We start from the raw sequence: 13,957 nt of genomic DNA, 5'->3' as shown, positions 1-13,957 counted from the left end.
CAGTTGCATTTATTTAGCATTTTGGTTAAAACAACGTTACAATATCCTAGAAAGAATATAAATGCAAAACCTACATCCAACAATTTCCAGCTATGTGTCATATCGCATAACTTGAACTGCAAAGTGCAAAAAAAGGGTATCATAAAAATCACATTTGTGGTTACCACCTTCAATAGGCATCGGACACCGCCTCTTTACATCACCTAAAATCACCGAAGAAGAACTAAAACAATGCGTGTCATGTCTTTGTATTTCGAACAATTTTGCTCTTGCTCTCTCCCTGGGGGATAACAAACGACACAAATTGTCATTAAACCAAAAAAGTCCATGGCGTTCTTTTGTTTTCAGCCAACACCACTCATATCTGGTCACAAAGCTAAAAATAGTTTATGTGCCAATGGGAGGAATCACAAACAAACAGAAGAACATGCAGCAGCGATCAGATGAAAAACATTATTTGCGAGGTGATTTTGCCAGATTAGTGAAGTAGTATGCCATGAGGACAACAAGAAGGATGATGACGAAGATGACTACGATGGCGATGATGATGACAAGAATGTTAATGGATTTCGACATGGACGCCCTATGAGTAGGATCCTCCTCCCCATTCATTCTTGAACGCACTACCAAAAAAAGTCGTAAAACATGTACGCACGCAATAGCCAACGAAACGCCAGCGGCATCGAATTTACAACGCCTAGATGCTGTGAAGAAGGTGTCCAGCTATGAAAAGCAAATAAAAATATAAAACAATAGGACATCAACAGGTTAACAAAGGTCTTATGTTGGTGTTTATTCTAAAGGTATGATTTGTAAATAATAGCAAAGTAGTTTTATTGATTTTAAATATTTAATATGAACAGAAAAGATCGCATCTAAGATGCAATGCTTTATCCATGGTAATCTACACATCGACTTCTTTTCACTTGATATTTAAATTAAAACTTAAAGGGTTTTTATATATTCCATTTATGGTATTGGTTCAACTCTGCTTGCAACCAATTGATATCTGATATAAAAAAAAAACACTATAACTTTAAGTATGAGAAGTGTCGCGTGAAATGCTACTTTTTTATATAATACAGGTGTGGTATGACATTTGTGAAAAATCACATTCTAGTCCTCCTTTGACTTGTTAACTTTGCTGACAACATGCAATACAATGTATCATAAACAATATTTGTCTATCCCACAGACATTCCAAAACCATATATTTGGTTTGTAACCATTTTGTGTATTTTTTTGATAATGCTTCAAACTGTATTACACATGACATTGCGTTCAAGGTGGATACTAGCAAACATTCAATTTCAGTTTGGTAAGAATATCAAAATATTTTGTTGCATTGACACGCACATTGCATGTCATCCTTTTATGGCGCCTAAGAACTGCCTTTAAGTTATTCTGCAAAAAAAGAAAAACCTTCTCAAGTCATCGAAAAAAGTTTTAACGTACTACGCACCTATGCCACTAACAGAGGCGTGTTTTATGTGTTTTCTTAGCTTGTTAAGGGGCGTATGCGTTAATTACAACACGTATAACTTTTTTAAAAGGTGCTCAACAGCCAATTTTTATATAAAGATATTTTCTTAAGCTAAAAATAACATATTTTATATGAACAAACTCTTCAAAAGCTGTTGCCTAGGGGGAGTGCCGACTAGCACTGATGTGGTGGCGTCTAGGCAATTTAAAATGGTTTAGTTTTAATATAAAAAATAAAAATTGGTAAAAAAACTTTTTAAGTTAAACGGTTTTATGTTAAACATACATTGCCATGTTTAAGATAAATGTACTAAAAACCAAAAAATAATAAAATAGATACAGTCGTGGGAATTATAAACATATGCATAGACTAGACTAAAACAAAACCGTGGGGCACGTCAATTGTCTACAATCGTTTATTAAAATGTTTGTTTTGTAATGTTACACTATAATTAGGCAGTTGTTCAACCGACAACGATGGACGTGTGATAAGTAGGGCTAGAATGTGGAAACAAGCTAGCAAGCTCGATTATAAGCGAGTTTTAGGGTTTCATAGTGGTGAGCGAGTAGTACTTTGTCGGTTATAGACAAACTACGAGTTGTGAAACGATTCCTCGCCAGCCAGCAGTGTGAATGTCCAACGATAAACTAGTTGAAACATCTCTTTTATTTACATGGAGAGTATAACTATTGGAATTTCCATGAGCAAGAAAATAGTAAGTAATTTCCTCACCGTCTGCGGGCCAACTGCCTAACGACGAATTAAACGATTCTTCTATCGCACATTAAGTCGATAATTTGTAGACAATTGACGTGCCCCACGGTTTTATTTTAGTCTAGTCTATGCATATGTTTATAATTCCCACGACTGTATCAATTTTATTATTTTTTGGTTTTTAGTACATTTATCTTAAACATTGCAATGTATGTTTAACAAAAAACCGTTTAACTTAAAAAGTTTTTTACCTATTTTTATTTTCTAGTTTTTATTTCGCCTTCTGTTTAATTCATTTAGTGCTTTACTATTGCAAGGTTTCTTGCCCGTTAGTTTATTGCAGTCCAACTCCTCTATACGTAGTCCCTGCAAAGATCTTACTCTACTAAGAGCCACGTAGGCTTGACCTTCTACAAACATTTTCGCACCTAAGTATACGACTGCGTGATCCACAGTGCTGCCCTGCATTTTATGTATTGTAGAAGCCCATGATAGTATTAAAGGCAACACACATCTGTGTGTATCGCTCCCGTTGTTTTGTTAACCTGGCTTCATATTCTTCAGGCGTTTCTGACGCTATCATCTGTGTGTATCGCTCACGTTGCTTTGTTAACCTGGCTTCATATTCTTCAGGAGTTTCTGACGCCGTCATTTGTGTATATCGCTGACGTTGCTTTTTTTAACCTGGCCTCATATTGCTCAGGTGTTTTTGACGTTAATTGTTCCCGTCGTTTCTGTAATCGACTATTTCTATCACCTTCACTTTCTTTTAGCTCGTTTTTCTTTATACTTTTCTTTCGCTTTTTGAAGCCTTCGTTTACGTTGTGTTGCAGTTTCTGTTTTATTTGTGTTTGTATTTTTTATATTTTTTACCATTTTATTCCCACGAGTAATGGACATTTAAACGTTCGACCCCCCCAGAGGTCCAATAAAGGGCAAGGCTATGTACAACAAGATGCTCCTGAGTCTTGAGGGGAAAACGCTAACGACATATCATTTTTATCCACCCTAATGCCATACAGTTCTCGGCGCGTTTTAACCTTTCACCTTAATTTGGGTGATGTACCGCTAACGTCGTATCATTTTTAGCCACCCTAACGCCACACAGTCCTCAACACGATAAAAAATCTTGACTTGGGTGGTGGATTCAGGCTGGATTAATCAGATACCTAAATTACAGATTCAATTTCTAAATTTAAATCTTAATTATACGCCATTTAGTGGCTGCGCCCATCTTAAATATTGAGGTTGTATAGTGCACTGTATTCTTCTTGTCAAGCCCTTTTATTTGATACCCATATTGGTGGGATTGATAAAAAATGTAATCAGCCATTTGGTAGCGGCGGCCATCTTAGATTTCAATTTAGCATGGTAAATTGTATTCTACTTGTTGAGACCTTTCATTTTATACCCATGTTGATGGGATTGATAAAACCGAAGTTATCCGCCATTTTGTAGAGGCCGCCATCTTGGATTTTAATTTTATATAGTACATTGTATTCTACTGGTTGAGCACTTTCATTTGATACCCATATTGATGGGATTGATAAAACCTACGTTATCCGCCATTTTGTAGCGGCCGCCATCTTGGATTTCAATTTTTTATAGTATATTGTATTCTGCTTGTTGAGCCCTTTCATTTGATACCCATATTGATGGGATTGATAAAACCTACGTTGTCCGCCATTTTGTAGCGGCGGCCATCTTGAATTTATAATGATAATGAATAAACATAATTGTATTGTCACCAAAATCCAAAGTGTATACAAAATTTCAGATTAATCGGTTGACAGGAAGAGGGTGAAATTTGAATTACTAAATTTGACCCAAGAATAATAAATAAAACAAAGGGGGTGAGCTAAATAAAACAATTTAAAAACTCAATATTGATTTTAAATTAAGTAATGCTTTTTTAAGTGTACTAGAAATGTCCACGGTATTTTGAAATTGTTAAAAACAGGATTTTGGGAGCGGGCTATTCAGGATATAGGGACTTTGTAAAAATAATATTTTCATTGAAATTCAGCCTCTAGATGACGAAATCAATTCAAACCAGTAAGGAAAGGATCAAAGTCGAGCGGGGCCGACTATAAGATACCCTTCACCTCCATGATTTCAATATAATTTGGAGTCTTTTTTCTAGATAAATTTGCGTCACTTTTTCCAAATGTCATCAAAATGTCAGTCCAATTTTGTGCTTAGTGCGTCAAATATATGAAATGGGGCGAAAATATATATAGGAACTATATCCAAATATGAACCGATTTTAATATAATTTAGCAATCATCTGTGTGTATCGCTCACGTTGCTTTGTTAACCTGGCTTCATATTCTTCAGGAGTTTCTGACGCCGTCATTTGTGTATATCGCTGACGTTGCTTTTTTAACCTGGCCTCATATTGCTCAGGTGTTTTTGACGTTAATTGTTCCCGTCGTTTCTGTAATCGACTATTTCTATCACCTTCACTTTCTTTAGCTCGTTTTTCTTTATACTTTTCTTTCGCTTTTTGAAGCCTTCGTTTACGTTGTGTTGCAGTTTCTGTTTTATTTGTGTTTGTATTTTTTATATTTTTTACCATTTTATTCCCACGAGTAATGGACATTTAAACGTTCGACCCCCCCAGAGGTCCAATAAAGGGCAAGGCTATGTACAACAAGATGCTCCTGAGTCTTGAGGGGAAAACGCTAACGACATATCATTTTTATCCACCCTAATGCCATACAGTTCTCGGCGCGTTTTAACCTTTCACCTTAATTTGGGTGATGTACCGCTAACGTCGTATCATTTTTAGCCACCCTAACGCCACACAGTCCTCAACACGATAAAAAATCTTGACTTGGGTGGTGGATTCAGGCTGGATTAATCAGATACCTAAATTACAGATTCAATTTCTAAATTTAAATCTTAATTATACGCCATTTAGTGGCTGCGCCCATCTTAAATATTGAGGTTGTATAGTGCACTGTATTCTTCTTGTCAAGCCCTTTTATTTGATACCCATATTGGTGGGATTGATAAAAAATGTAATCAGCCATTTGGTAGCGGCGGCCATCTTAGATTTCAATTTAGCATGGTAAATTGTATTCTACTTGTTGAGACCTTTCATTTTATACCCATGTTGATGGGATTGATAAAACCGAAGTTATCCGCCATTTTGTAGAGGCCGCCATCTTGGATTTTAATTTTATATAGTACATTGTATTCTACTGGTTGAGCACTTTCATTTGATACCCATATTGATGGGATTGATAAAACCTACGTTATCCGCCATTTTGTAGCGGCCGCCATCTTGGATTTCAATTTTTTATAGTATATTGTATTCTGCTTGTTGAGCCCTTTCATTTGATACCCATATTGATGGGATTGATAAAACCTACGTTGTCCGCCATTTTGTAGCGGCGGCCATCTTGAATTTATAATGATAATGAATAAACATAATTGTATTGTCACCAAAATCCAAAGTGTATACAAAATTTCAGATTAATCGGTTGACAGGAAGAGGGTGAAATTTGAATTACTAAATTTGACCCAAGAATAATAAATAAAACAAAGGGGGTGAGCTAAATAAAACAATTTAAAAACTCAATATTGATTTTAAATTAAGTAATGCTTTTTTAAGTGTACTAGAAATGTCCACGGTATTTTGAAATTGTTAAAAACTGGATTTTGGGAGCGGGCTATTCAGGATATAGGGACTTTGTAAAAATAATATTTTCATTGAAATTCAGCCTCTAGATGACGAAATCAATTCAAACCAGTAAGGAAAGGATCAAAGTCGAGCGGGGCCGACTATAAGATACCCTTCACCTCCATGATTTCAATATAATTTGGAGTCTTTTTTCTAGATAAATTTGCGTCACTTTTTCCAAATGTCATCAAAATGTCAGTCCAATTTTGTGCTTAGTGCGTCAAATATATGAAATGGGGCGAAAATATATATAGGAACTATATCCAAATATGAACCGATTTTAATATAATTTAGCAAACTTATTCCTAGCCCAAAATCGGTGACATTTTATAAATTTCATTAAAATTGGGCGGACTTTGGACGAGTTTGGTGCACAAAATACATCAAATCTGGCGAAAATATGTTTGTGAGCTACATATATCCAAATCTGAACCAATTTCAATATAATTTGGCAAACTTATTTCTAGTCCGAATTCGGTGACATTTTCGACATTTCATCGAAATTGGACAGAATGTGCCGTTATATCTAAGGAGAGGAGAGGAATTGAAAATTATATTTTTGTGGACATGTAGAGTATATAGTAGCCGATATGTTCAATACCTACCCTGTTACACATATGCGTTATAACGGTACTTTTTGGTCGCTTTACGAAAAAATGTCAAAATATTGGCATGTTTTAATGGTTCGCCAGGATAGGACCACCATAAGAATTTGCACAAATCCTTTGTCAGATGTGGAAAACTTTTACAAAAAACAACTTAAAATTAACAATAAAGACCGTCAGTGTCCATTGCTAACAAATATTGGGCAAAAAAATTGTATTAGGGTCTTGGAATATGATGAAAATCGATTCATAGAGAAACCATTTGAAAAGTCAAAATTGTATACTGAATTGGGTTCAATATTTTCAAGACTACAATTAAAGTACAAAGAAGTCACATTTGATATCTTTATCTTTATATCCCTCAGCATAATGATTTAGCCATGTCCGTCCGTCTGGCTGGCTGGAGCGCACGATAACTCTCGAACAGATGAACCGATTCGGTTAAAATTTTCGCTTTCGTAATATATTGCCCAAACTTAGTTTAAGCTCGAAGATGGGCTATATCGGACCACTCCTTCCTGTACCGCCCCCACAAAAGTTCGAAAATGTTCGGAAAATTTGTGCGCACGATAACTCTTGAAGGGAGTAACCGATTTGGTCCATACTTTGCCCATTGTGAAACGAGTACCACACTTAGATAAGGTTTCAATATGGACTCAATCGGTCCACTCCTTCGGGTACCTCCCACACAAACTTTCGGAAAAGTTCAGTTTAGAGCCATCTCTCGAATCGCTTTCATTTTTGCTTTAGCAGCTTGTATTCACTGCCCCCCATACGACGGTACAAGTTTTATCAGGGGCAAGCCCATACTTCCTGAGAAAATAGACTGAAAGTTGCAAAAAACCCCTATGACACCGTGTGAGGTGGTTGGGGCGCAAGATAACTCTCGAACGGAACTGCCGTTTCGGTCCAAAATGTGGCGTTCGTAATATTTGGTGCAATCTTAGTTTAAGTTCGAAAGTAAGCCATATCATCAGTCCACTCCTTCAGGTACATCCCCCACAAAAGTTCAAAAATATTCGGAAAATTTGCGCACGATAACTTTTGATGGGAGAGACCGATTTGGTCCATACTTTACACATCCTATTATATCTACCATATGTATGTATATCAGGTTTGAATATGGACTGTATTTATCCACTACTTCAGGTACCTCCCACACAAAATTCGGATAAGTTCAAGACCTGCTCTCGAATCACTTTGATTTTTGTTGAAACGATTTGCGTTCGCTGCCTCCATTACGACGGTAAAATTTTTTTCAATTCTGGCAAGTCCATACTTCTTGAGAAAACAGCCCGAAAGGTGTAAAACCCCGTATGGCACAATATCGTCGGTGTTATGCTTAAGTGTTCCATACTCCATTTTTGACATTTTGAGATAAAGGTACCTTACAAGATTTTGAACCATGCTCTTTCAGATTTTTTGGTCGGTTTTTCTCTATCTCTTATAGTTTCTGAGATATTCAGATGCCAAGGTGTTCCATATCCGCTTTGTGACACAAAAAATCTTGTCGTTTTGTTCCATATCCATGCCTGGCGTATGGAACAAAACAACCTTGGACTTTTTAGTTCCATATCAATGTCGTTTGGCGTATGGAACAAAAATAGACAAAAACGAATTGCTCCGTACCAAAAATGATGTAGTTTGGAACCAAAAATTGCATATTTTGCCAAGTTACGAATAATGTGGCATATGGAACAAATTGTTTTTAAGGACTTGGTTTGAAAACTGAAGAATAATTGTTTCCAAATCCCAATATTTTTGAATATTGTATTTAGTTTAGTTTAAAGACAAGATTTTGATGTAAGTCCACAAAAATATACTCAAAAACGTCCATTCAACTTGAATCTAGTGTGGACACTGACTACAAAAATGGTATTATAAGAAAAACGCGTTTAAATGTTTTATGTAACCTTAGAAATGCAAAATATCAATCCGTTTTTCCGATCCGAATTTTTAGCACACAAAATAGTGATAAGTGGAGGCAATCCCTTAAATTAATGTTAAGAAAACCTATAATAATGGTCCTTATTGTATTTATATGAGAAAAATAAATGTTTCATTTAAAGTCCTGATTTTTAAATTCCACAGTAGCACTTCATATAATGGATGTGGAACACGATTGATAAAAAGTGTTTTGGTTGAAATGTGACAAAACGTGTTCCATGTGACACAAACTGCCAAAAACATGAAACAAGATTCCATGGAACAATTCAGCAACTTTTTGCAATTACAAAAATTGGCCATAACTTCTAGACTATCACAGATATCTGACTAAAATAAACTACTGATATATTCTATGAGTTAAGTTAAGTATAACTGAGCTTTTAAAGTATTGGATTATTGCACCATTTTTATCCTGTATAGCCTTAAACATTAACATGAGTTTTGCTCGAATCAGACAAATGGTGTATGGAACACTTAAGCATAACACCGCCGATATGTGGCGGCCGGAGAGCACGATAACTCTCGAACTGTTCAACCAATTTGGTCCAACTTTTAAAATGACCCATATCGGTCCTCCCTAAGGTTCAGTCCCCCACAAAAGTTCAACATTTGTGTCTTAGTGCAGATAATTCCTAATCCAAATTTTTGTCGGCAAGTACAAATGTCCAAAAAGGGCCACAAAATACTGAAGAGACCTTAAACACATTCGATCTGTCCGTAGGTGAAAATTAAACTTCACATTGGCTGAGGGTATACATCTGTCGGCAAAGCCGACTGACACTTTCCGTAGATGAAAGTTTCAATTCAAATTGATAGAGGGTATATCTCTGTCGGCAAAGCCAACAGATACTTTGTTAATTGTTTTATTTTATTTCGCTATGTGCTGTATCTGATTATGCGAACTTCTGATTTGTAGCAGAACACACTGCACACTCGGCCACGCGTACCAATATTAAGGGTTGTTTAAACGCTAACCTGTGCACTACCAGCTGTTCTTTAATTTGTCAACAAAAAGTTCGCGTGCCGACGATGAACACAACCATACGATTTGTAGTCGGACACACGCTCTGTGCCACAGTACTCATAACTTATTAAGGAGTAATATACAGTTAGGGACAAAAGTTTACATACACCCCATAAATCTCGGGTTTTAGGATAAGTAATGATTTTTATGAAATTCCAAGTATGCAGTTTTATTTCTTCTCACTAATAAACAACATTTGAAACAACAAAAGTATAATCCATAATACAAATAACGTTAAATTTTACGAAAACCAAAAAATTATGGGGACAAAAGTTTACATACTCCCCAAGGAAATATGTGTGTTACCGCAGAATTTATGGAATTAGCAGCAAAATTTAATCATTTTATTGTTTCAGCGAACGTCTCTGGGTGTCCAAGAAATATTTTAGGGAAACAAAAATAATTTTTGGGGGTTAAATGCCGTTCTTTAGGATCAGAATTCTTGTATTCCTCATCAAAGCTGACCCTTGCTTAATTCTTTGCGATTTTAGGTATTGTACTTTATAAAACTGCATACTTGGAAATAAAACTGCATACTTGGAATTTCATAAAAATCATTACTTATCCTAAACCCCGAGATTTATGGGGTGTATGTCAACTTTTGTCCCTAACTGTAAGTAGTTATTTTTGTTTACATTACATTGTAATGGTTTACATAATGACTAACGTATCTCTTTCCTAGTTAATATTTATTCATTATACCCTCAGCATTTATGCTAACGAGGGTATATACTAGAGTGGGGCGATTTGAACACCATCACGGGCGCCTGGAGTTTCTGATTCTTGGGATTGTACTGAGCAAAAAAGTCAACTAGACCATATGTCTACGGTGAAAATCGAGCCCCCGGATTTTGACTTGAAGTTTTTTTTAAGGATTTTTGGATATTTTGGCATATAACAACCAAACCACTGAGATTTTCGATCCAACACAAAGACAACAATTGTAGCCAAGACAATAATAAAGAACTCTCTAGTACATTGCAAAAGCATTGGAACGCTCCTTCAGGTAGTTATGGCCTCGAGAAGGTGCACATTTTTCGGAAAATATCGATAAACGACACTGTGCTACAAAATGGAACTCAAAGTCAGTGGGTGGAAAATTTCTTTTGGAGATGAAAGCCCTTGGTGAGTGTACCGAGAACCCAAAAGGAAATTTTCACCATAGGTCAAGTTTCCGAGATATTGCGTGATTAATGGTTTAATTTTGGCCCCTTAATTTGTGATCAAATAGCTTTATATCAAATCAGCTACTTACTGTCATTTGATTGACCATTTGATTAGCTTTCTAATGATATACATATTCGGTTAATCGGTTACTTAAAACTGGTTCCAAAATCGGTTTTAATATCAGAATATCCGGTTCAAAAATTTAGATAACCGGATCTGTCCTCCAATAAAATTTGTTATTAACGTGTTCGTCATTACAAAGGCTATTTATGGTAAGTATTTCAGAAGCACCACAGACCAATAACGAATATACATAAAAACAAAACATAGTTTTCTGAACAAAACCGGTAAAATGTCAAAAAGGACCATGGAAACGGGGAAATATCGATTGGTCATCAATGAGGACCGTACCTAAAATCTTCTGAACAACATTTTTGTAGAATATTTGGATACTGTAAAATCTCGCCATGTGGTACTTTTACTACGGTTCAAAAATCAAGGACGAAAAGGACATGAAAGGAATTGAGTTAGAGGGATGAAATATTCTACAAAAAGTTTCACCATTCGATTTGACTGAAGACATGTAATGTCAAAATGAAGCTACAATAACGCTTTAAAGAGATATAAAGCTATTTGATCACAAATTAAGGGGCCAAAATTAAACCATTAATCACGCAATATCTCGGAAACTTGACCTATGGTGAAAATTTCCTTTTGGGTTCTCAGTACACTCACCAAGGGCTTTCATCTCCAAAAGAAATTTTCCATCCACTGACTTTGAGTTCCATTTTGTAGCACAGTGTCGTTTATCGATATTTTCCGAAAAATGTGCACCTTCTCGAGGCCATAACTACCTGAAGGAACGTTCCAATGCTTTTGCAATGTACTAGAGAGTTCTTTATTATTGTCTTGGCTACAATTGTTGTATTTGTGTTGGATCGAAAATCTCAGTGGTTTGGTTGTTATATGCCAAAATATCCAAAAATCCTTAAAAAAAACTTCAAGTCAAAATCCGGGGGCTCGATTTTCACCGTAGACATATGGTCTAGTTGACTTTTTTGCTCAGTACAATCCCAAAAATCAGAATCTCCAGGCGCCCGATAACACTTTTTTCCTTCCACACAAATCCGCCCCGGCCTAGTATATACACTTTCATACGGGCAAAATGTGCCTCATCGAAATAACGGTTTTAGACCCCAAGTATGTTTGGACGAAATGTGTTTCAGACAATTTGGAGTCGATTGAGCAATGTCCGTCCGTCTGTCTGTCTGGCTGGCTGGAGCGCTCGATAACTCTCGAACGGATAAACCGATTCGGTTCAAATTTTGGCTTTCGTAATATTTTGCCCAAACTTAGTTTAAGTTCGAAGATGGGCTATATCGGTACCTCCCCCACAAAAGTTCGAAAATGTTCAGAAAATTTGTGCGCACGATAACTCTTGAAGGGAGTATCCGATTTGATCCATACTTTGCCCATCGGGAAATGTGTACCAGAATTTAATAAGGTTTCAATATGGACTCAATCGGTCCACTCCTTCGAGTACTTCCCACACAAAATTTTAGAAAAGTTCAGTTTAGGGCCATCTCTCGAATCGCTTTGATTTTTGTTTTAGCAGCTTGTATTCACTGTCTCCATACGACGGTACAAGTTTTATCAGGGGCAAGTAAATACTTCCTGAGAAAATAGCCTGAAAGTTGCAAAAAAACCCCTATGACACCGAGTAAGGTGGTTGGAGCGCACGATAACTCTCGAACGGATCTGCCGATTCGATCCAAAATATGGTCTTAGTAATATTTTGTCCAAACATAGTTTAAGTTTGAAGATAAGCCATATCGGTCCACTCCTTCAGGTACCTCCCCCACAAAAGTTCAAAAATGTTCGGAAAAATTGTTAGTACGGTAACTCTTGAAGGGAGTGGCCGAATTGTTCTATACTTTACACATCCTAATATATCTACCAGATATAGATCAGGTTCAAATATGGACTATATTTGTCCACTCTATCCGGTACCTCCCACACAAAATTCGGATAAGTTCACCTTAAGACTTGCTCTCGAATCACTTTGATTTTTGTTGAAACGATTTGCGTTCGCTGCCTCCATTACGACGGTAAAACTTTTTTCAGGGGCAAGTCCATACTTCTTGGGAAAACAGCCCGAAAGGTGTAAAACCCCGTATGGCACCATATCGTCAGTGTCATGCTTAATTGTTCCACACGCCATTTTTGACATTTTGAGATAAAGGTTGTTTATTAGTGAGAAGAAATAAAACTGCATACTTGGAATTTCATAAAAATCATTACTTATCCTAAACCCCGAGATTTATGGGGTGTATGTCAACTTTTGTCCCTAACTGTAAGTAGTTATTTTTGTTTACATTACATTGTAATGGTTTACATAATGACTAACGTATCTCTTTCCTAGTTAATATTTATTAATTTTCTCTTTAAGTTAATATTTATCCAGTTCATTCTTAACAACATACTTAGGCCTATTTCTCGATTCGAATTCAAATTCGTTCGAACTACTACCAAACATCTATTTCTTGACAAAAGTTTGAATTGTTTTTATTTTAAATCAAACAAATATTTCCTACAACAACAGGAGTTTGGTAGTAATTCGAACGAATTTGAATTCGAATCGTCTTAGAGAAACAGGCCATTAAATGTTTTTTTCTTGAAACGCATTTAGCGCATTCCCTCCCCATACCTATTAAACTCTAAGGAACATTTATCTAATTTTTGGTGTTGTCATCAAAGAGTGCAAATTGAATCAATTAATTTCAATATGGCAACGTCACGCCTTCGCCTTGCCTTGGTTAGTTTATTTTGTTAATTCTTCTCGGCGGGTTGCAAAGTCGTAGATTGTGTCGCGTCCGGTTAATTCTGCGTAATTTCGGTTATTTATTCAAGTTATTGAAGTGTTTTGGTGTTATTAATAGTTTCATAAATACTTTTAAAATAATCAAATGCGAAGATTCCTGACCAAAACTCATAAAGGTTCGTGCAATTTTAAAAATTGTTTATCCTCTCTTCGGTCACTATTTGTTGTGTTCGTGCCGTGTTCTTTAATCGTTTGTATCCGTTTCGACAACATCGTCCAGTTTATAGTTAGCCGGTTAGCCGATAGAAATGTTGTGAAAATATAAATAAAAACAAGTAAAAAAGTATCAGTCGGCTTTGCCGACAGAGATATACCCTCAGCCAGTGCAAATTAAAACACTTTTTTCACAAAAAACTTATGTATTTAGGGGGTTTCAATATTTTGGTCGTACGACAAAAATTTTGATTAGGATTAAAGTTCAAATATTTTGCGGAAAAGGTACTTAAAG

Source organism: Musca autumnalis, unplaced genomic scaffold (genome assembly GCF_047663935.1).
Source record: "Musca autumnalis isolate F117 unplaced genomic scaffold, ASM4766393v1 scaffold_1, whole genome shotgun sequence".
Lineage (NCBI taxonomy): Eukaryota > Metazoa > Arthropoda > Insecta > Diptera > Muscidae > Musca > Musca autumnalis.
The sequence above is the reverse complement of the archived record's forward strand: the minus strand, read 5'-3'. Positions refer to the sequence as shown.